At 35.7% G+C, this 25,922-nt stretch overlaps 1 long non-coding RNA gene across 2 annotated transcripts in view; it reads left to right on the forward strand.

Moving 5' to 3' along the window:
* Positions 1 to 18,521, forward strand: part of LOC144234335 (uncharacterized) — a 113,591-nt gene extending 95,070 nt beyond the window's left edge. For both annotated transcript variants that reach the window (XR_013335929.1, XR_013335933.1), the window contains one exon: positions 16,992 to 18,521. This is a non-coding gene — a long non-coding RNA (uncharacterized LOC144234335). The remainder of the gene's footprint in view (positions 1 to 16,991) is intronic.
* The last annotated feature ends 7,401 nt before the right edge of the window (positions 18,522 to 25,922 follow it).

Genomic DNA, 25,922 nt, shown 5'->3' on the forward strand with positions numbered 1-25,922 from the left:
AATGGGATTCATGTCCTGAAAACTTGAATAGAAGGATTCTTGGGGACTCCTAGGTGGCTCAGTCAGTTAAGCATACAACTTTTGATTTCAGCTCAGGTCATGAACTCACAGTTTATGAGTTAGAGCCCCACCTTGGTCTCTGTGCTGACAGCATTGAGCCTGCTTGGGATTCTCTCTCCCTCTCTTTCTGCCTCCCTCCCCACCCCCCGCCAACTTGTTCTCTCTCTCTCTCAACCTGAATAAATAAACTTAAAAAAAAAAAAAGATGGTTATTTCCAAATGGCTATAAATCAGTAAATGTGTAGGTGCGGCATGACAAATACATTCTAAAAGTGTATATAGAGTTCCCCANGATTCTTGGGGACTCCTAGGTGGCTCAGTCAGTTAAGCATACAACTTTTGATTTCAGCTCAGGTCATGAACTCACAGTTTATGAGTTAGAGCCCCACCTTGGTCTCTGTGCTGACAGCATTGAGCCTGCTTGGGATTCTCTCTCCCTCTCTTTCTGCCTCCCTCCCCACCCCCCGCCAACTTGTTCTCTCTCTCTCTCAACCTGAATAAATAAACTTAAAAAAAAAAAAAGATGGTTATTTCCAAATGGCTATAAATCAGTAAATGTGTAGGTGCGGCATGACAAATACATTCTAAAAGTGTATATAGAGTTCCCCATTAGTTTTAATACTGATATATATGACAACTGTTTGTAAAGTTTGAACAAAGGAGATATTCTATGACTATGAATAATGCCTTTTCTTTTAAGAGAAGTTTTGATTTTGGAATAGTTTTAAATGTATAGAAAAGTTGTGAAGATTGTACAGAGAGTTCTCATATATACTTCACCCAGTTTCCTTTATTATTAAGATCCTAGATCAATATGGTACATTGTCACAATTAATGAACAAATATTGATATATATTAAATTCCATACTTTATTCAGACTTCCTTGCTTTTTGCTTACTGTCCTTTTGAGAAGCTCCAGGATACCAGATACATTTAATCATCATGTCTCTGTAGGCTCTTGTTTCTGCGTTTTTTCCCTCTTTTTTTTTTTTTGACTTTGATAGTTCTGAAGAGTATGATTCATTTATTTTATAGAATGTCCCTCAGTTGAGATTTGTCTCATGTTTTCTCAGGATTAACAAGGGATATGCACTTTTGGGAGGAAGACCACAGAGCTATATCATATCATATCATATAATGGGTACATGTTATCAGGATAACTAGTCACTTTTGACCTTGAACACCTGGCTGAGTTAGTGCTTGTCAGTTTCTCCAGTGTGAAGATACTCTTCTCTCCGCCTGCATTTCCATGCTGTACTTTTTGGAAGAAATTCACACTGTTATGTGTCTCCTTAAGGAGTAGAGAGTTATCTCTACCTCTTGAGGTTGGAGAATCTATATTCATTCTGTTTGGAGCATCTATATTCATTCTGTTTTGAGTTCACTGAGGCTCTTGGATCTTTGGGCTTCTGCTTTTTATCCATTGTCTCTCAAAGGTATTAGTTCATCTTTTGGATTATTAATTTCCTTATACTTCATTTAAAAAATTTTTTAATATTTATTCATTTTTGAAAGAGACAGAGAGCTAGTAGGGGAGGGGCAGAGAGAGAGAGGGAGACACAGAATTGGAAGCAGCTCCAGGCTCTGAGCTGTCAGCACTGAGTCTGATGTGGGGCTTGGACTCATGAACTATGAGATCATGACATGAGCTGAAGTCATATGCTTAACTGACTGCGTCACCCAGGCACCCTTTCTTACACTTACAAATTAGTTTTACACCCTCCTTGGGAAGTCAGAGAGATTTAATGCCATATGTTATGGCTCTTCAGTTGAGCCCAGAAATGGGGCAAGAGAAAATCCTGGTTGGATTCATTCAGATTGGACTTGAACATTGTAGCTGCTTTGCTAGGAAGTGAGGGGATGATTCAGGCCAGGCCAAAAGCCAGTTTTAGGTACTCTAGCCTGGCTTCTGATATGGCGGTAGTGAGGACCTTCCACTGAACAATTATCAGAGGGTACAGATTGAAAGTGCAAAGGAGAAAATCTCTGGGCACCGATAAATTAAATCTCATATAATATTGAAATAGAAAACAATGGTGAAAAACAACCAATGTAAAAACTACAGTAAGAAGAAATTTTGTTTCTTTTCTATCTCTTTCAATACCAAGTCTTTCCTAAATTATAGCATTTGTTACTTATTGGATACTTATTGTATGGCAGGTATTGTGCTAAACCTTTTACACATATTCTCTCATTTCACTTTTAGAACGCTGTAACATTTTCTAGATAGAATGAAATGAAGACTTAGAGTGATGAACGAACTTGCCCAGAGTTATACTGCTGGGAAGCAATGGAACACAGAGAAATTCCAACCTAGTTAGTGGGCCTCCAGGCAGTCTGGATGGCAGAGAAGTGGGCAGTGCATAGTGGTCTTACAGATGTTCGTCACCTTTTGTGGTTTTCATCTTTGTCCTGGTGTACAAACCTACCTAGAATGGCTGAAGATAATTTATAGTAAGGTAAAGTTAAGATAACCATGGTACATCATAAACTTATGATAATTAAATAAGTTAATCCAAGAGAAATCTTCATTTATTTCTGGTTCATAGTAAGAGCTTAATACCAGTTAGCTATTACAACTATTATTATTGACATTATTATTACTATTCAAGTTGGCCATTCCTTTTATAAAAATTCTAACCATGGTATATTGAATGGAATATAGGTAAAGACCATTCAGAAAGATTGAATGACATTCAGTCATGGATATAAGTAAGTTTTAGATATTCTAATCCTAATAAAGGACATAACCTTGACCTATATGTTCCCTTCCTGCTCATTCCTAACCTGTCCTTGCCTCTATCTCTCCCCTCCTTATTCAAGCAGTAAGAGCCCAGAAAGTGGCAGGTCCCAAGATAGGAACAGAGTCAAAGCTCAAAACCAGAAGGCAGGACTGTGTGAAGGGGGGCTCTTATTGCTTGAATGAACTTGGAGACTCAGTCCTGACCCATTTAGCCCATCAGTTTGTATTGGCTCTTGCCTTGGCCTTCTTCCCTTGAGTTTTATTCCTATGCATTCAGTGCCCTTACAAATTGTTCTTTTCCTCTGCAATCCTTATACTGGCTCAGAAAGGATCCATCAGTCAGTCCCCAGATATGTACTATACAACTACACTTTGACAGCAGCCTCTAGACTCTGAGACTTCTGCGAAGCACTTCAGAGGGTCCCCCCTATTTTGCCAAGTAATTAAGCCAATTTGAGGGGAAAAATGAAGTTTTTGCAAGGAATCTTGAGTTTAGAGCTACACTAGCCCACTGGGTGATCTCTACATGTCTAGAAAGTTATCTAGGAACATAGACCTTGGACCTTCAATAGGCTTGTCAAATTTAGCAAATAAAAATACAACCATCACAATGAAACCTGAATTTTAAGTAAATGAGATTTTTTAAAGTATAAAATATGTCCCAAATATTTCCCAAGACATGCAATACTGCTTGAGACATAAGAAATTGTTTGCCAATTACCTGAAATTCAGTTTTAACTGGAGTCTCATATATTATCTGGCAACCTCACTACAGAGTGGCATCACCTGTCCATTTATCATTAGAGACCATCATTTAGGTCTCTGTTACCTGACAGCAGTTTAGAAATACTCATTTGTCCTTTAACATTCTTGTCTTGATCTTGACTTTCTATCTCCTTAGGGTAAACTATCCTAGGGTGACCTTACATGTTGTGTTGTGTGGGAAAGTCTCACTTTATTTCTGTTGTCTTGATATAATTGCTAACAATCTTCTTTCATTTTTAGCATTGTTTTGGTTTGAATGATAAATTATATGGTCACTGACAACTCATTCTGCCCTTGATTTTCTGTTTACCATGTTAATAAGTAGAATTTCAGCCTTTTTTCCCCCTCAAAGCTGTAATCTAATCTCTGGAAATTGCCACCATTTTGATTAACCCTTACTTTACTTCCACCAGGTCACACCATGCTGCTTAAACTAACATAGACAAGTAAGTGACTTCTGAACAACCATTATTACAGTTATCTTCTGTACTTGTTACCATGTGTACAGAGAATGGGAAAACCAAGCAAATATTTGATAAATTTGGTAAATATGATTGGTTAACACAGATAAGTCAGATGAAGAATATGCAAGTGCCATTTGCTTGAAATTATTTAGGTAATTTACAAGTTACTTTGTAAATACATGACAATGATGTCTGTATATGATTTATAGCAAACATTGATTAAGCATTTTTAGAGTGTGCAGAAGTAAAATAATTTTCTTTATATTGCCTCAGGTCACTATTTCCATTTCACTGTATCTACTAAACACAATTCTTGTATCAGGCAATAAAATAGTCAGAGAATAAAGTTACAATTTTATTTCTGTGAAATGTCAAATAATTTGAATGATTTATTTTCCTCCTTGATTTATCCATTTATGTTTTGTATTCAGGTGTATGTATGTTTGAAAGGAGTCTTATAGACTTTTATGCACACTCATAACAATGTGCTGCGCAGTCAGAATCATCCTTATCTTTCATAAGCGTCATATAAATAGTCAGAGCCTGTCAGAAACCAAAATAACTGCCTTTATCTTTTTAATAAAATAATGTACCACAAATGCTGCTATTAGTTAACCTGATTTTTTTAATATGTTGGTTTCACATGAGCCAAAATATGTGGTGTTCAAAAGAGAAAGGAAAAGACCATCTCTCAATAATAATTCATATTATAAGAATATTTCTAAATGTGTCTTTCACTTAAACATTAAAAAGTTATTTAGAACTTAGTAGGAGAGGGGCGCCTGGGTGGCTCAGTTGGTTGAGCGTCAGATTCGGCTCAGGTCATGATCTCACAGTTTGTGGGTTTTGAGCCCCGTGTCGGGCTCTGTGCTGACAGCTAGCTCAGAGCCTGGAGCCTGCTTCGGATTCTGTGTCTCCCTCTCTCTCTCTCAGAAATAAATAAAAAAAAAATTTAAAAAAATTTAAAAAAGATAAGAACTTAGTAGGAGAAAAAATATGTCATTATACTTCCTTTATGTTAACTGATCCAATAGAAATAAACAAAATGCTTTGTTATATCTTAGCAACCATGATTGGATTCTATTTTTAGATGGTAAAATTATAGCTGTCTTATTAAATCTAAATCAGAGTTTCTTTTGGGAAGCTTAATTTGAAATATCACTACTAATTCAATCAGTATTTTAATGACCTCTAAGGAAAACTGTGAATGTATTATGAATATTTAGAAATAATGTAGATATTTCAAGAATAAAAATGGAAATAACAAGAAAAAAGTGTAATGTCATAGTTACTTCATTAGTATGAAGAAAGCATCAGTAAGGAAATTCCAGGTAAACTTAAAATACACATTAAAATCACCCTGACTGTAGTGTGGAGAATGGATAGGAAGGATTCAAAGGTAAGAGCATATAGATCAAATTATAAACATTAAATTTGCACAGTATGTTAGTGTATCAGTTATACTTGATAAAACTGCTTAAAATATTTAAAAAGAAGATTATCATAGTAATTCTAGTGAGACATGATTTTGTCTTGAGCTAGAATGATTGTGGAAATGAAGATAGAGAATAATTGGATTAGAGAAATATCTTCGAGATAGAATTTATAGCAGTTGTTGAGTGTGGTGTAAGGTGGGAAAATGAAGGGAATGCTGAAGAATCAAGAATGCCTTCTAGGTTTCTGGAATAAGCAACAGAGGAATACTGATACCATTTGTGTAAAGGGGAGCCTAGATCAGGAGTACATTTCTGGGGGAAGGAATCAAGAGTTTGCTTTTGGACATGGTAGATTTGCCATGTTTTTGATGTAGCTAACAGACTTATTGGTTGGCCTCAAGATACAAATTTGGAAACCATTAACATATTCATGGTCTTTTGCAACATAGAAATTAATGAGATCACCCCAGGAGGGCATACAAAGAGAGGAAAGGAGAGCCAAAGACAAATTCTGAGGAGGCTTTTTTTACATGTTACGAACAGAGAGCTGAACAAAAGGGAAAAAAAAGTCAGGTCGTTTGGGGAAACCCTGGGGAGTATGGTGAGAAGAAAAGAGTCAAGAAGTTGGAGGGTTCAAAATCTAGAAATCCATCTGGGAGGTCTAAGGTAAGGATGGGATATTGACTCCATTGGATTCAGCAATTTGTAGAGATTGATAAATTTACCAATACTAGATCTGGTGGACAGGTTTGGTTAGAAGCCAGATTGGAGAGGCTAGAGGACGGATTGAGGAGAGGGAAAAGGCACTGTGCATGTATAAAACATGATAAGTGCTGTGGTGACTGTGCAGCGGAAGTGTAGAGAAGGTCTGACAATTCATGGAAGGCTGCGTGGCAGAGAAGGTGACAGAAATGTTCTGTGTGAATAGAACACTACTGCTTTATGTTCTGAAATGTATTCATTTAAAACTCATTTCTATGGAGTTCCAAAATATGTTATACATTCCTATGCCTTCTTACACTTAGGATACAGAATGTAATGGAACTTTTTTTCGAGTTTATTACTTTTGAGAGGGAGAGAGACTGCATGAACAAGGGAGGGGCAGAGGGAGAGGGAGAGAGAGAATCCCAAGCAGGCTCTGCACTGCCAACGAAGATAACGATACAGGCCTCAAACTCACAAATGATGAGATCATGACCTTAGCTGAAACCAAGAGTCAGTTGCTTAACGAGCCACTCAGGCACCCCAAATAATGCAACTTTTGATCACAATGACCACTTCCTTATATTTCATTGACATGTTTGGGTTCTTAAGAGGTAATGAAGGACACCTAACTCTTTTAAATAGCCTCAGATGTTTATGCTTTTGGTTTTCTGTGTGTGTGTGTGTATGACAGAGGTGAGAAGGGAATGCAAACTAGGATTGAAATCCAGATTTGTTAGCCCCCCCAAACCCATGCTCTTTTCCTAACTAGTAATCAGATTCATTCAATCAATAAATATTTTTGATTACCTTCTTAAATAAAATGATCACGACAGCTAACCTCTATAAAGTGCTTACGTATGTAGACAGGTAAAGGTTTAAGTACTTTACATATATTTCCTCATTTAATCCTCACAACAATCATATGAAATTCCATTGTATGAAAGGACAAACTGAGCCCTGGAATGTTTATATAAAATGTTTAGAGGTTCCACTTCTAGGGAGTGGTAAGATGAAGTTTTCGACCAGATAATTTGGCTCTAGGGCTATTGACTGACTGCTCTAGAATATTTCTGAAAAGGAAAATGTGACAGGGAGAGGGAAAAGGAAACAGAAAGAAAGTTATTTCTGGAGTTTTATAAACTGGGAGATGTAAGCAAAGAGGGTGTAGGGAGAGACAAGTGCCATTTCATCACTGGGTGTTTAAGCCCTGTTCAGAAGTTTGGATTTTAATCCAAGCAATGGCAGTGCCTTGATGAGTTCTGTATAGTCAGTGATGAGATTTGCGTGTAATCTGTAGTCAGCAGAGAGCATAAAAAGTGAGCAGGCTCTGTGGAAGTATAATGGGCAAAAGCTTTGTAACAACTATTACAGACGCAGAGGCTTCTCTTGAGCTCATCTTGCTCCTTAGACTCTCTCACTGCACAGTGTCTTGGTTAAAATGATAATTATGATTCTGGCTATAGCAAGTAAAGCTACAAACTCAAAAGCAGTTCATAATGATATTCAGGAACGCGAAGGGAGAAAAGTGAAAGAAATCCCCACACAGTCAGCTAAAGTCATATTTTACAGAGTTAAAAAGAATTCCTATGGGGTTCTAAATAAATGTTTTATGAATGTGTTCAAATGCAACTTCTTTGGTGAAAGCTTTGGTGAAACTCCCCATTCAGCACTAGCTGCTACATCCTCTATTTTCTCGTAACAATCTGTCTGACCTCTATTTAACCTGTTATTATCCTATATTATCATCATCGATCTGTTTACGTTTATGTTACAATTTGTTTCAATTTGGTTCAATGAAGATTTATGTCACCATTTCAGTGAAGCCTTCACTGTGCCAAACATCCTCACATCATATGCTAAGTGACATAGAGGCTTGTAATAAGCATTGGGTTATTGTAAAGGAGAGACTCAAATCTTTTACATTTGTTATCTTATAAGACCTAACAAGAATATATGTGAAACTAAACTCTTTATTAACTTTACTTGATGCACACTTAAAAAAATATATATATGTGTGTGTGTGTATATATTGTGTGTATATATGTGTGATATATATATTATATATATCACATATATAATGTAGTATTTTAACTTTCTCTTTTAAAAATTATTTTTAATTTTTTAATGTTTATTTCTGAGAGAGAGAAAGAGACAGAGACAGAGAGAGAGAGACAGAGTGTGAGCAGAGGAGGGCAGGGTGAGGGGGCCCTCCCAAAATATTGTTATTTTTTAAAAAAAACCCTATGCTTTTTACAGTTTACATTCACCTCTCAGAACACTGAATGGTACCAGTTAATGACAATATATAAAAAGCCCACCAGCTGCTTGAAACGGCTGCAAATTTTTACCATGTTCTGGTATTAAATTGGTTGGAACTCTTTGGAAAAAAAATGGCATAACATTAACTACCAAGATTTCAAATTCCCAGATTAGAAACAAGATTTTTAAGTCAGGAGAAAATTCAGTAAAAATTGAAGGATAAAAAGAAATGTTAATAGGAAAACAAACACAAAAATATTGTAAAAAATAGGATTTTTTTACAAGTTGGGTTAAAAAAAAATGTAACTAACCCCTCCCCACTCCCAGTATTTCTCTTAGAAAAGTCATCTGATCCTGAACACAGGGTCTCACACACAAAGACAAATAGCTTGATTTGCAGATCAGCCTCTGGGATCTTATACTGGCCTCAGTTAGAAGTTTAAAAAATAAATAAAAGAAAAAAATGAAGTTAGGTAGTTAGAGATCCATAAATACTGGTATCCAAACGAATGAAAACACCCTGGCTTTGGTATGGCTACAGCCATCTGGAAATTGTTCAAGAAGACGCTGGAGTCAGGTGGTGGGGAAGGCAACACAAGGCTCTAAGCAGAAGTTAAAAGGAGGACAAGTTTTAACATATTTTATCAGAGAGATACAGCTCTCAGTAAACTCATTGCCAAGTAAGCCCTTCTACTGTTACAAAATTGTCAGGGAAGAAAAACGTGTCTATAGTGTTGATTGTCTTCTACTGGAAGATGTAACTATATCTCTGAATGTAGGCTAGGTGGAAGTTAGGACTATGATTATAATTCTTGGGTAAGAAGGGGCTTGTCTACTTAACAAAATTAAACTGAAACATATTGAGTCCTTAGCTGCAAGTCTTGGCATTTCTTTTCAATTGGTTGAGTGTCTGGCTCTTCATTTTGGCTCAGGTCGAGTTCGAGCCCTGCATCGGGCTCTGTGCTGTGAAAAAAAGTATTCCTGAAGACATAGAATCAACTTCAGATGTTGCAGAGCAATTATGCTGTTGCCACATTTATTCAGAAAAAATTGTACCTAGACAATATTTATCACAAAAATTTCATTTTTGCTTTGAATATGTAATTGTATATGCTTTTTGCTTTTTGTTTTCTGCTTTTTAATGTAGTGACAAGCACTCTTCTTTGATTAAAGGTTAGGTGTTAAAAAAACCAATTGGACAGAGACATAAGCTAAGTGGTAAAAATTTTAATTTTTAAATATCAGTCATATTCAATTTTCTCATAAAGCTATGATTTGTGTGTAAAGTACATATGAACCATCTTTTTTTAGAACTTTGTTTTAGATCCTGGGTAGGGGAGTTTTTATTTTTTTATTTTAGGAAGAATTCTTGATATTAGAATTTTGGACTCTTATTTAGTCTACATGGTTTTAAATTATAGATGTTAATGACATAACAGGTTATTTTACATAATTATTATATTATAGAAGTGACTTTAAAATTATACCTTGAGTGCACAATTTTTACATAAATGAATAAACTTTACTAGTAACTGGAGCTTAACCTTTAAATTCCCCAAGTTATAAATTTTGAACAATACAGAGGGAAATAAACTTACATTAAAATCATTTGTTTTTTCATTTTTACATAGTGGCCTTGAATATAATGGCTTTAGAAATGATTTAGGAACATTCTTATAAGCATTTACTATTATATTGGGTTATAGTACTCCACAGATTCATAGTATCTTTTTCAACTTTTCAGTCTCTCTTTTTGCTGAAGTATCGTGGGTTGTCCATATTGCATTGTATCATTATATATTCCTCTAGAACAATACCTCTCCCTTTCTTTTTTTTCTTCCAAGATTTTCTTTAAATTCAATAAAATTTAAATAAAATTTACATCCCAGTTAGTTAATATATAGTGTAGTATTGGTCTCAGTAGTAGAATTTAGTGATTCATCACAGGTAATACTCAGTGCTCATCGCAAGTGCCCTCCTTAATGCTCATCACCCAAGTAGCCCATCCCCCACCCACCTCCCCTCCAGCAACCCTCAGTTTGTTTGCCCTTTCTTTCTTTGTGTGTGTGTGTGTATGTGTGCGTGTGTGTGTTATAAATCTTTTACTACATATTGTCTCAAGAATAATATACATAAAGCCTAATATTATAATTTTAATCTCTATCTATAAATTACCATGTTATTTAATTCTTGATTAGCACTTAATTTTTGACATAAAAATGCTTTTTATATCCTCTTAAATAACTTTTGAAAAGATTGCTTATATTTGAAAGAAAAGTTAAGTTCTTAGTAATCAAAACTGTTTGTTGCAGTATTTTGACATAATTACCTGTAAATTTTTTTTTCTTTAGGTACTTACTATAACTTATGTGACTTTATTTTTTATTATTATTATTTTGTTTAATTTACATCCCAGTTAGTTAGCATGTAGTGCAATAATGATTTCAGGAGTAGATTCCAGTGATTCATCCCGTATATATAACACCCAGTGCTCATCCTAACAGTATCCTTCCCAATGCCCCTCACCCATTTAGCCCCCCACCCAAACTCTCCAGCAGCCCTCAGTTTGTTCTCTGTAGTTAAGAGTCTATTGTCTCCCTCCTTTCTTTAATATTATTTTTTGCTTCCCTTCCCTTTTGTTCATCTGTTTTGTATATTAAATTCTTCATATTAGTGAAGTCATATGGTATTTGTGTTTCTCGACTGATGAATTTCGCTTAGCATAATATCCTCTAGTTCCATCCATGTAGTTGCAAATGGAAAGGTTTCATTTGTTTTGATTGCCAAGTAATACTCCATTGTATGTATGTATACACACACATATATATAGTGTGTGTATATGTATATATATGTAAAGTATATATATATTTATATACATATAAAGTATATGTATATATATATATACTTTATCCATTCATCTGTCAACAGACATTTGGGCTCTTTCCATACTTTGGCTATTGTCAACAGTGCTGCTATACACATTGGGGTGCATGTGCCCCTTTGAAACAGCACACCTGTATCCCTTGGATAAATACCTAGTTGTGCAATTGCTGGGTCATAGGGTAGTTCTATTTTTGTTTTTTTGAGGAACCTCCATACTGTTTTCCAATGTCTGCACCAGTTTGCGATCCTACCAGCAGTGCAAAAGAGATCCTCTTTCTCTGCATCCCACCAACATCTGTTGTTGCTTGAGTTGTTAATATTAGCCATTCTGGCTGGTGTGAGGTGATATCTCATGGTGGTTTTGACTTGTAATTCCCTGATGGTGAGTGATGTTGAGCATTTTTTCATTGTTGGTTGGCTATCTGGATGTCTTCTTTGGAGAAGTGTCTATTCATGTATTTTGCCCATTTCTTCTCTGGATTATTTGCTTTTTGGCTGTTGAGTTTGATAAGTTCCTTATAGATTTTGGATACTAACCCTTTATCTGATATAATATTTGCAAATATTTTATACCATTTCATTGGTTGCCTTTTAGTTTTGCTGATTGTTTCCTTCTCTGTGCAGAAGATTTTTATTTTGATGAGATCCCAACAGTTCACTTTTGCTTTGGTTTCCCTTGCCTCCAGAGACGTGTTGAGTAAGAAGTTGCTGTGGCCAAGGTCAAAGAGATTTCTGCCTTCTTTCTCCTCTAGGATTTTGATGGCTTCCTGACGTTTAGGTCTTTCATCCATTAAGAGTTTATTTTTGTGATGGTGTAAGGAAGTGGTCCAGATTCACTTTTCTGCACATTGCTGTCCAGTTTTCCCAGCACCATTTGCTGAAGAGATTGTCTTTATTCCATTGGATATTCTTTCCTGCTTTGTCAAAGATTACTTGGCCATATGTTTGTGGGCCCATTACTGGGTTATCTATCCCATTCCATTGTTCTGAGTGTCTGTTTTTGTGCTATCGCCTTCCCTTTCTATCTTAATCTCCTATATTCACTGAAGTCTAGATATTGGAGAAATAATAGTGTGGGAATTTTGTCTTAGAAAAGTGCTAATGAACATGGGACTTCTGTCACTTTAGGATTTTGTATATTTAGTGTTTCTACATTCCTTTTCACACTATGTTATAGAGATTTTGGATCAGTTTTCTGATAATAAGGGATAATTAGGATATTATTAAATAGTTAATAATAATTAGATAGCTAAACTTGCTGTAAGAACTGTTCTACCCTTCGAATTTAAAAGGCAAGTTACATTTGTGGCTTTATGAGACTTTAGTTTTTGCTTCAACATTTCTAGGATATTGATTAGATGCTTGAAAAAGACTAGGAAAAATAATAAAGGTTTGGCAAATTGCTATGTGCAGTTTCATAAGCAATGAACAAAAAACATAGGCATTTTCACCCATCTTTGGGCAGATGGTGAATGGCAACAGCAGAGATTTCAAATATAGATGTAGCACATATATATTGCAAACAGCTGTAATAGCTAAAATACATGCCAGAAGACTTAATCATTCTGGATTTTTTTCCAATACATGCTAGAGTTCAAAAATAGACTTCTCTTTCCTACAATTGCTATAGAATTCTTTGAAATAGGCAAGTGCATCTATGATATAGGAACTTTGCTGTGTGCTGATTAGGCTGCATTTTCAAGGCTCCTTGACAATTGGTTGATTAGTAAAATTCTCATTAGTTATGATTTCGTGTGCATGACTCATGATCAATGTGACTTCTTATTTTTGCTACTGGATTGGCTGAATCAACTGTTTTTTTTTTTATGTGTAGACCTTGCCAATACCAAATATCTGGATGAAAAGTAAAAAGCTGAATTAACTGCAGAAACTGAAGTAGCAAACATATTTGTAGATCTGTCATTAAGTAGAAAGGATAGCCAATATTTTAGGAATATATCTTTTATTTTCCACTGATGGAGTTCTTCAGTTATAATTTGAGGTTTAAAAAAAATTCTGAGTATGTGCCTCTCAGTTGAAAGAATACTGTTTTGTTTGGAATGAAGGAAATAACAAAGAGTTTCTTAGCAGAGATGGGATTTTGGGGAAAAATGACCAAGCCGGTCACCATTAAAATTCCTAGACTTCAGATACTGTTTGCTTTCCTGTAGTGTCCCTGTAACTCTGAATAGAGGGGGATTACTACTTGATCAACTGATTTCCATTTGACAGTAGAGTGACGACGGAAGGCAAATGGATTGGACTCCATGGATGTGGGTTTGACATGTGTGACCTGTGTGAACTTCACCAAGTATCCTCATCAGTAAATTGGAAATGATGATACTATTATCTAACTAAGGAAGGATTATAAGAAACAATGTCAAATGAACTCTGTAAACTCTAACATGATATTCACATGCTAGCTCATAGATTGCTTACATGATGTGAGTCACCATTGTTTCCCATTTCTCCCAGTGTGCTGATACTTCAAGTAGATAACAACTCTGGCTATATAGCAGTGGCAATCTCTTTTCTTACTGTTGCAGTTTTTTTCTTATTATTCTCATTCCGTGACTATTACTTTCCCCTACACATTCTTCTTTCCTATTTTACATCCTCTCTCTGTACCCCAGACATTGAATGGTCAAGTACCATTTTCATCATCTCAACAACATGGAGACTTTAGGAAATGTTTTTGTATCTCTTCATCATCGAGAAGTTAGGGACTCATTTCAGAGTAAATATAAAGATAAAGGGACAAAGATTGGTAAGAATATATTCTCAATATTCTACACCCAGCATTTGAGGCCTATATTCCATGTGTCCTACTGATACAAAGTGAATTTCCTAAGGTAATTATTATTATTATTATTATTTTTATTAAAAAGTTTTTTTCTTTCACAGTTTATTGTCAAGTAGGTTTCCATATAACACCCAGTGCTTATCCCAACAAGTGCCCTCCTCCATGCCCATCACCCCCACCCCCATCAGCCCTCAGTTTGTTTTCACTATTCAAGAGTCTCTCATGGTTTGCCTCCCTCCCTCTCCCCAGCTATTTTTCCCCTTCTCCTCCCCCATGGCCCTCTGTTAAGTTTCTCCTCCACTTATAAGTGAAAACATATGGTATCTGTCCTTCTCTGCCTGACTTATTTCACTCAGCATAACACCCCTGAGTTCCATCCACATTGCTACACATGGCCAGATTTCATTCTTTCTCATTGCCATGCAGTATTCCATTGTATAGATAAGCCACATCTTCTTGATCCATTCATCCGTTGATGGACACTTAGGCTCATTCCATGTTTTGGCTATTGTTGGGAGTGCTGCTATGAGCATTGGGGTACATGTGCCCCTATGCATCAACACTCCTGTGTCCTTTGGGTAACTTCCTAGCAGTGCTACTGCTGGGTCATAGGGGACTTCTACTGTTAAATTTTTGAGGAACCTCCAACCTGTTTTCCAGAGGAGCTGCATGAGGTAATTCTTATTTAAACAACACAGCTTTCCTGTGTAATAGTACTTCAGACTGACAAATGACTTAATAATACAACAGGACAGAATTAAAGGGAAAGTGCAGAAAACAATTGAAATTATTAAAAATATATTTGGATTTTAAACCCGTAATATAGTATGTGTGTTATTTAACTATATTTTAGAATTTCATGCTATAAACATAGCATTGGGGTGGAACTCGAATCCTATTTGGTTTTATAAAAAATACACTTGAAAAAGAAATAAAATCCTACCACATTTACTTACTTGAAGCATCTTACTTAGATTCCAAATAAATACAGTAATATTACAGTAAATATAGCTAAGCATTACAGTTTATTTTGAAATAAAAACATTAAGCTTGCTTGGTATGAGTGAGTGTGGTGAAATGTAGTATGTGAGGTATCCTGAAGAAATGGACAGAAGGACATAATTATTAAGGCAAAGATCATGACCCTAGAGTTGGCTCAGATGGCTTTTTGAGTCTGAAAGTGAGACAAGATGCTGGGTAATCCCTTTCTGTGGATTATGGTCCATACCCTCAATCTTTTTGAAGCACACTTCAGTCCTCCTTGGAAAATATGATAACTGTAGTGCATCCCTCCCTCGTTTCTGTTATGTTCCTACTCTTGTCTTTGATGGCACAGCAAAGATCCCCTGAGTCCTATTCCTTTGGAGCTGTCACATGCTCTCTCATTTCTGTCAAAAGGTTTTATTAACTTAATTTCTCCTCATTATCTAAGAGTTTCCAATATCTATTTATTATATTTGGATTGCTTTATTTAATATTTTTAACTGGAAAAGTGCATAAACTCAAGAGTACAGCATAATAAACCATCATAGGCCAATGCATATATGGTAAATAGATTAAGAAGAATTGTCTGGATGTTTGTGTACTCCTTTTATGCGGGTCACTATATTCAACTGGGTAGTGTTTTTCTCTTTCCTTCAGTGTTACTTGAAATAGAAAGAATTGCCATCTTGTGAAAAAGCAGTATGAGCTAATGTGGTTTTCTGTTTTGCTGATTTTATTCTCTTATTTATCCTCAGCATATTAACAAATTCAACCATTGCAAATAAGCATTAAATCAAAAAGAAAAACAGTACTATGTTCTAAAGCATAAGATTCTCCAAGCTAAATGGGACTGGTTGTATAGGAGCATTATTTAAAGAAGTTTGAAATATTTAATTTGATAATTCACTTATCAACAGTTTTCCCATTTAATCACTGCAGAAGATGAGATACAAATCCTCACTGGGTAGGGTGAGGAGGCAAGAAATTAGATATGGTTGAGGGTTCTAAGAAGATCTGAGCCCTGGTACTCCCTCCCTTCCTGGTAAACTCATGAGAAGGGGAGAAAAAGATGACCCCAGCTACATCTGTGGATACACTAATAATAATGAATTTCTATTCCAGTTTCCATTTAGAAACCTAGAGTCATTATATGTGAGAAAGGGGGTAGAGTTGTCTAAAGATGACTCAGGGACCCTGTCATATCCTGTGACCTCAAACAATCATGGGAGAATTCCTAAATATGCATGTGCTCCTGGAAAGGTGCCATAGAGTGAGAGTCAGTAGACCTGAAGAGGATGCAGGGCTGTCCTGGGGTCTTGGTGGTTGATGGTCACATGGACCTTATGGCCAGCCAGAGAGTACATGGGGATGAAGTTGTCTCAGTGGATGCCAATTTAGGGGAGGGTGATGACAACAGAAGACATCCAGATGGGATAATGTTTATGTTTCAGTGGATGCTCTGCAGATAGGCAATGATGGGGATGAGACTGTCCCTATTGTTATTTATTCATCTGAAAAACATTTTGTTTAGTGCCTACTATGTTCTTGGTACTGTTCTAGGCACTGTCAGAAAGTGCTTGGATGTATGTAAGCCTTCTGATGCCATCCATTCCAGAGAGAAAAAATTAATTTTCTGTCATACAGCATACTATATATTACACATATTTATTTCATATTATCTGTGTCCCTTCCACTAGAGTATGTATGTACTCCAGGAGAGTGGGAATTTTTAAACGTTCTTATTATTTATAACAAAATCTAGCACATAGCAATTGCCCAATAAATACTTAATGATGTAAATGACTCAAGAATAATGAGATTATACAAACAGAAACATGAATTATAGAAAAATTAAATTCTCTCTCTTTTTTTTTTTTTTTAGATCTGAGTTGATGGCTGGAAAATTACTATCTCCTATAGAGTGATGCTGGGAGCCACACCGGCCTTGCTGGATGACAGTCACAGTGAGGAAATGGCAGCGTTTGCACAACTCCTGCCGTGAGAAACAAAAAACTGGTATCTCCTGCCACTAATGGCTCGTGTTGGAAATGAGCCTGCTGGTATGGACCAGGCCTCACAATATTCCAAATCAGACCAATACTCCACACACAGATACCTCATAAGGAAAAGCATATTCCTGCCTCTTCAAAAGAGATTTTAGATGAAAGCACTGTGGATGATTGTCAAAAGTCTCTTCATATGGGCCTTGTAGATCCAAGACTTAGATAACAAAGGGGGTTAAGAACACAAGGTTACAATTGAGTCTGGCCCTGAGACAAAGGGTCTAGTTTAGAGTTTAGGAACAGATAAGGGTGGAACTTAAGTTAATACTTATACCTTTTCTAACTGGTGATGTATGGCAGTCCCTTCCCTAAGGCCTACTTTCCACAAACACCCTCCCTTACACTGGTGGCTGGGATGAGGATAGATAAGAGTAGCTAAAACATAAACCCAAAAACAAAGGCTGACACATTTAGGACCTCCATGGTGTTTACACATTCAGCATCAAGTCAAAAAAGTTTCCACAAACAACTTATTAGCCAGCTCAAAAACATTTGTCCTCTTGTGAGCCAGACAGAATGACTCCTAGCCTATCTATATAGGTAACCTGTGACCTAATCTTAGCGTTATTAACTTAGCACAAATATGTATGTTATCCTGTTTTTCACTAAGAACATCCTGTTATTTCCGTAGTTGTATGATTTACTCTACCTCACTATGATTGGGGTAATTCTGCAAGAATACTTCTGTAAAACCTGTTTTTGTACACTTTTCAAAACACCTTATCACAAAGAGTTTTCCATTGTAAAAATTCCTTTTTGTGATCTCATGTTGTCGTTGGACCTTTAAATAAAGACACCAAAACCAACAGGACAGAGATGCCTGCCTGGTGATCGGAAAGAATCTCGTGGCTCTCTCACTGTCTCTCACTGACACCGTCCATCCTTCAGGGACCCCTGGACCAGCTGGAGCGGGTCTCCAGCACAGTGAAATAATAACACTGGGTCGTAACACTGCCTTTATGTATCAGAAGTAAGACTGGGCCAGTGAATGAAGTCATAAAACTTTTCTGTATCTATATCCACCTTGTGTTGGGGACTGATGTGATATATTTACTTCATGATCCTATAACAACAGCAATATATCTATCTTTCCAAAATTGACTATGTATTTTTTTTTATATCTATAGAAATTTTTAATTTAATTTTAATTTTAAAAAATTAATATATTTCTGTTTGGTGGTAGAGGTAGGAAGAATGTGTGTGTGTGTGTGTGTGTGTATGTGTGTGTGTGTGTGTAATAGTTCCATGATGAGGGAACATAATTCAAAGGTGTGGTCTTGACTTTGGTATCTAGACCTCTGCTGCTCATTATAGTCACTATTATTGAGCACTTTACAGCTATCTAATAGCTCATGTGGCTCTTGAGCAGTTTATAGATATTTAATCCGAATGGAAATATACTCTGTGTATAAAATACATATGGGGTTTCAAATACTTAATACAAAAGTGTAAAATATCTCAATTTTTAAAATATTGATTGCATGTCGAAATGATAATGTTTTAGATATATTGGTTTAAATAAAATAATATTGTTAGAGTTAATTTCATCTGTTTTTTTCTACCTTTCACTACTAGGTAATTTAAAATTGTGTGTATGGCTTGCACTATATTTCTATTGGGCATTAGAGAGTAGGTGACTCAGTCAATTGGGCATCCAACTCTTGATTTCTGTGCAAGTCATGATCTCATGGTTCATGCAATCAAGTCCCACACTGGGCTCTGTACTAGCAAGGAGACTGCTTGAGATTCTCTCTCTCCCTCTCTCTGCTCTTTCCCCATTCATGGTCTCTCTCAAAAACAAATAAATAAACTTTAAAAAATTTTTAAAAAGAGTATGAGTCTAGACCATTTTTCTCAGACACCTTCGCCAGTCTCATCTCTGTATCTTGGACAAGGATATATGCCTGTTACATGGTCTGATACGGTTGCTCCAGTAACAGCCTACCTCCACTAGGACATTCTCTTGGGCTGGGGAATAAAGAGCCTATGTGGATATATCATTTAATTATTCCATATAAAGTCACATTACTTCAGGAGTATACTATTTGTAAATCACAGTTCAAATAAAAACTTAGTTGAATGATTGAAACTCCATTATATAGCTGGTGATTATATATGGCTATTTATTTTTTAAGTAACTGATTGTCACTCTCATAGACATCTGCGTTCTCTGTCACTCTATTAAACATAAAATTAGTAACGAACTCACCAAAGACAGGTGATTGTTTATCCCTTGGGCATTTTTTATAGGTGAAACTTCTATTTTAGAGAGAATCATGAATGTGTTGGGCACATTATGCTTCATGTAGAAGATATTTACTTCCACGTGGGTTTCAATGGCAACAGTAAGCAAATTGTGGAAAATATAAAGATAAGACTATAGATAACACAGGACATATAATCCAGACATTTATATATAAAAATATTTCTATAAGCATTTCAGGCAAGGCAGAAGCTTAATCTCTTGAAGGGGTGAACTTCTCTGTGTCTGATGCTATTTACCCAGAGTTAGTCAAAAGGATAATTTCACAAATTACATGGCTAACACAGGCATTTAAAAATTCTATTTAGGAAGAAGAGTTATGTTTACCCAGGTCACCTGGACAGGCAGACTACACTAATCAGATCACTTGGATGATTACTGTAATTTCCACATCTTTGAACTTATATGGTTAAAGTTATATAATAAAAGTGTATTTGGAGAATTATCTGGTGTAGCACGTTCATTTTAGCAAAGATGAAATCTAAAAGGGTGAGGTTCAATGTTACACAATGACTTAATGGAAACCTAGATTAAAACTGAAGTTTTCTAGTCCTTAAATTATTCCTCAGTAGAATCTGGCAGAAAAAAATTTCAAAAGTCTTCTAATAATCTCTGCTCCAAGGACCACATCATGTTAGAAAGATTAATTTATTGTTCATCCTTATTTTTCCCTTTGGCCAACAATATTATGGTATCTTTATGGGATGTTTCAGAAGCATTCCTGAAAATTATATAGATTTTAATTTGTAAATGAAATGTCCATTCATTGCACTTCCCATTAGCTCATGCCTCCTTTGCAAGGAGTATGGGAACCAAAGTATTTCACATAGATGTGATGATGTCAGTTTTTTTCAGTGCCCATGATGAAATTGCAGAACCCAGCCCCATTTTGAATTCTGAATTTTATTAGCAATATTCACTTAGTTGACTCATTTTTTGTCTTAACCAAAGAACAGTTTCTCTGTAATACAGATTATTTTTATATTGCTTCATTGTGAATTTCTAGTTTTCCTTTAATATACACAGTAATCTTATAATTTTCTCAAATCATTGAAATTACTGATAATGAACTATTATCATTCCATTTCTCCATTTGTGAACTTTTAAAGTTTTAATCCTTAGGATTCTGACTATAAATATTTTCTCATGGAACTTCTCATCTGATTTAGTTTTCTTTCTGGCTTCATAATTTTCCTTCCCCCACTTTTTTTTTTCTTTCTTTCTCTTAGGAATCAGTGTATTTGTTCTCACTGTCACTAGAATTAGAAAAAGAAAGGCAAAGACTCTCCTGAATTTGCCTTAATGATTGCTCCTTGACTCAGAGAATTTATATTTAGTTCTATTTGCCAAATATATTAAGTGACTATTATGGACAAGACATTGCTCATGGAAAGAAATCAATGTGAATGATGCTATCAAAAACTATAGGTTTATGATGGAAAATAATACAATCTGCATTTTCCTTGCAAAGGCTGAAACACCATAACTCTCCTGTTTCAATTCCTTTTTGAAGATTTTCAAGCAATTCTCTTGGAATCCAAAGTGCATTTGAATTGCAATAGCATTTTGACTTTAAAGATACCTTATATTTTGTGTACATTGATACTTAAAATTTCTCTCCTACACATGCATCCACATTCCCCTGCCCCACTTTTGAACTTTCAATTGGTAAAGAATGTTGATCATTCTGATAATTTACACTAAGATAAACTGTCATAACCAAATGTTTGCCTTCTACTGTACAAAACAAAACAAGCAAGAATGAATAAAACAAAGCATGGTAATTTAAGGTAACATTTTATTTATTGATTGATTGAGTTTTAATGTTTTTATTTTATTCTTGCTAAAGAGAGAGAAAGAGACAGAATGCGAGTGGGGGGGTGGTGGAGAGAGAGCGAGATAGAATCTGAAGCAGGCTCCAGGCTCTGAGCTATCAGCATAGAGCCCATCGCGGGGCTCAAACTCATGGAGTGTGTGATCATGACCTGAGCCGAAGTCGGACTCCCAACTGACTGAGCCATCCAGGCATCCCTAAGGTAATACTTTAAAATGTACGATTTATATTAAGTTACCACAAAGATTGAACATGCTATTCAGGAATTATTCAGTGCTTTTGTCCCAGAAATAATGTTATTTTTAAGTATGAGAAGACATGAAGACATTTTAATTTGCAACCGTGACTGAACATGTTTGTTCTTGTTTTTTCTTTTTTTAATGTATGTATGTTTGTTTGTTTATTTATTTATTTTGAGAGAGAAAGACAAGCATGAGGGGGGGAGGGCAGCGAGAGAGGGAGACACAGAATCTGAAGCAGGTTCCAGGCTCTGAGCTGTCAGCACAGAGTCTGGTGTGGGGCTGGAACCACATACCGCAAGATCATGACTTGAGCCTAAGTCGGATGCGTAACCAACTGAGATACCCAGGCATCCCTTTTTCTTTTTTTAAACCACCACTATTCTTTGCAGCTAAAAGATTGAAGATGGGGAGAGTAACTTTTATGATGCCCTTATGTTTACGTGAGATTGCATTGAGGAAATGTAGTAAGCATGCTTAAATGTGGAGTGGAGTTTTCCATCTCCATCCTGAATTTCCATTTTACCCTTGTTAAATAAAAACCATAATGGTAGAGAATTACTGATAACCAAAAATTAAAATGAGTTTTCCAGTTTGGCTTCCAATACACACACACACACACACACACACACACACACACACGTATGTGTAAATATTTGTATATATTTGTTATTTATGTTATATATGTTATTGGATGTTTCCTTTGAGAGGAAATACTACATGGCATATATATAAATTAAATTCTTAGCTAGGGTTATGTCTATTTATATAGAGTAAAATGGACAACTAAGACACTAAAATAGATATTTTAATAAAAGTTTTTTTAATAGCACAAAATAATACATAGCTAAGTAAGAATAATCATAGCATCTGCTTACAAACTATAGTTTATGTTGATTACTCGGTGAGGACATTTCATACTTTTACAGAGTAAGTCTTAAGGAGTCTGTGATTCCTCCCAGTGAGGAATATTTAGTTTAGACTTAAATTAGGCAGCTCTGTTCTGGACTCATAATATAACATTTCCCTTCTTCACATCCAGGGAAAAACCAGTACAAGCATTTCCCTGAGGAAAGTAGGCGGGAAATGTGGAATATGTAGCCTAGACTTGGGAAGCTATAAGGTCACTTATTGGTCACAAGGAATCAGTAGCAGTCATTTTTGAGAGGAGAAAGGAGGAAGCCAAAGTTTCTTAGAAATATGATTGATAAAAACTCAAAACCTAAAATGGAATATGAGCAATTACCTTTCGAAAAAGGGATTTAAAAAAAAAAAGTCAGTGATATACTAGTGAAATAACATACTAGTACAGATAAAGATGGGACAAAAAGATGTTGAGAAATAAAATAAATATTAATAAGTATAAGTGGAAGAATCAAGGCGAAACTAAAGGAAAGACTATTACTTGGCTCAATTAAGGAGTTCATTAGGTCTGTATGAATGGAGATGGGTATTTATTTTATAACTCAATATTCATTATGTTTAGTTGTATGTAATTATGCTAAAGGGAAGTGGTTAAGTGTAAAGTAAACTATATATAGTTATCATTTCATAAAAGGATTTCACTCACTACCGTATCTTCATAAAATCCTGAATTAAATAGCTCTCTAGAGATGGAGTGGGCCCAAATGACTATGGCAATTTCCAACAGATGGCCAGTTTGGTCTGAGTTACTGAGATAACTTATAGCAGTTAGCATTGAATCCCATTTATCATTTTCTTCTAACCTTTTATGGAGCCAATCAAATTAAATATTTGACACAGAAGTCCTTAAAGCAAAAACCACTTACTGTATGGCAGCAATCAAAACAAAAAAGGTGAGATAGCTATTCAGAAATCCAGAAGTACCCAATACTTCTTGGAGCAGAGAAATATCGTTAGATTTAGTATCAGGAAACAGCAAACAAATTGGAATGGGTTCATCTTTGTTTGTTTGTTTGTTTTTTATATTTATTTCTGAGTGAGAGAGAGAGACAGCATGAGCAGGGGAGGGTCAGAGAGAGAAGGAGACACAGAATCTGAAACAGGCTCCAGGCTCCGAGCTGGCAATCAGCACACAGCCCGACGCGGGGCTCGAACCCACTAACCGTGAGATCATGACCTAAGTGAAAGTCGGACAATTAACCGACTAAGCCACCCAGGCGCCCTGGGTTCGTCTTTGACTAGTTGTGGGTTGCCTGGTTAGCTTGGGTTTCCACTGTTATTTTCCAGGAGGAAATGTGAGAGTAGAAAGGGTTCTTATTTTAGTATCAAGGGATGCCCTGCCTCTTTGGTTTTCTGTGGTTACTCTCAGGCTGCTCAGTTCCTCCCCTGGGCTATGTGTGTAGAATGAAATGAAATGTTACATTGGTCAGTTCATCCACTTAACCCTATATGATATCCTCTGACTGTCCCTTTGAATTTTGTTTTTGCCTTATGTTTGTCTGGTGAATTTACTTGACCTTTTTCTTGTTGTCCTAATAGAGACACTTGTATATTCTCTTCCTCCCCAACACACAATTTTATCCAAACAGGACTCCTTTTATCTTATGTTGAGGAGGGACTTCTGGATTGCCTTTGCCACCTTCCCAGTCCACCTAATCTGAGACAGACCAAACATGTAACATTAATTATTTAATGCATTTTTTACAAGATAACTCATGCATATTTAATGCAAATTTCAAAAGCATCAAAATGTGTACCCTGAAACATTCTACTGTCCCATATTTCCTCTACTAGGTCAGTTTCTGTTATAACTAATATGTCGTTGACATGAGTTTCATGTATAATTTTCTAGAGACTCTGTCTATCTATTATCTATTATTAATTATGGTAGCATTCTCTACATGCTAGTCTGCAACTTGGTTTTGTTTAATTTAGCGTATATCTTAGAAATTGTGTATCGGGGTATAAAGTGACCTGGTTCTTTAAATGGGCATGATATTTTCTTTTATAGATATGCCTTCAGCCAGTTTTCAACTGATGCTCATTTATGTTGCTGCCAATATTTTGCATTACAAATAATGTAATGTGTATGTTGTAGCTTTTTTTGTATGTGTGTCTGATAGCTTTTATACCTCTCGTTCTATAGTCAGTATACTTATACTAGCTTCTACCTTCTTTTCCCTTCTTCTAGCTTTTGTTATTTATAGCATTACCCAATACTGAATTTCTAGCATTTAATTCTTATCTGTAATAAGAATCTCTCAGAGCACCTGGTTGGCTCAGTCAGTTAAGTGCCCGACTTTGGCTCAGGTCATGGTCCATGAATTGGAGCCCTGCATCAGGTTTGCTGCTGTCAGTGCAGAGCCTGCTTTGGATCCTCTGTCCCCCTTTCTCTGCCCCTCCTCTACTTGAGGGTGTTCTCTCTCTCTCAAAAATAAATAAGCATTAAAAAAAAATAATAATCTCTCATGTTCTCTAGTCTTAGTCTTATATGTAAATATATTTGGTGCTCACCATCAGTCTTTTTGCCATTGTTTCTTCACTCAAGCTGTAATGGGCTGAAGTTGCTACTCTAAAAGTTCCTTCAAGAAGTCATCATGAGAACTATTCTCTGAGGTATTGTATGTTTGCTTTATTCAACTATTACCTTTATATTTGAGTAACAGTGTGAATGGTACTTAATTTCTTGGATCATACTTTGCCTATCTCCTAACTTAGCATTGAATGATGTCACAGAGATGGCAGTCTAATACCAGCCTTACTGTTTTTTGACTTTAAATAACTTGATCTTTTATTATGAATGCTCAAAGAATTAGCTCTTTATCTTTGATGTCCAATAAATCTATGAGTCTTAGTATCATTCTTTTTTATTCCTTTATTTATTTATTTTCTTGTTTATTTTTATTTTGACAGAGTGCACTCTTTGAACCTAAAAATTTAAATCTTTTCTTTTAGGAAAATTAACTTGAATTTTACTTTGGCATAATTATTCATTTTGTCATTTAAAATATTTTATTTAGGGACTCCAACTATTCATATATTGTATATCTTTTGGTTTTTCTCCACATGGTATCATTTATTTTCTTTTTTATTATTTTCCTAATTTTTTGCCTCTTCCATGTCTTTTACTGTGTTTTTACAGCTACCATCCTTCCTGTTACTCTCAAAGTGGCCTTCATTTCTGTGATACGCTTAGTTTCTTTTCAACCATTTTTCTAAACTGTGCCAGTTTATATTTTTTCTCTAATTGTCAGTCAGAATATATATAAAACACCTAATATGTGCCAGATACAATTCTCAGGGTTAGTGATAGAGAAGTATAAAAGGAGACAAAAATTTCTTCTCTTGTAGAATTTATTAGAGTCAGGTTTTTCTTTTAATCTCTGCTGTGATTCTGTTATATTTAATTTTTAATTTTATACAGAGAGAGAGAGAGAGATGTAGGGAGAGCAGGAGAGAGGGACAGGGAGAGAGAGAGAATTTTATGTAGGCTCCAC

Source organism: Crocuta crocuta, unplaced genomic scaffold, assembly GCF_008692635.1.
Source record: "Crocuta crocuta isolate KB4526 unplaced genomic scaffold, BGI_CrCroc_1.0 scaffold120, whole genome shotgun sequence".
Lineage (NCBI taxonomy): Eukaryota > Metazoa > Chordata > Mammalia > Carnivora > Hyaenidae > Crocuta > Crocuta crocuta.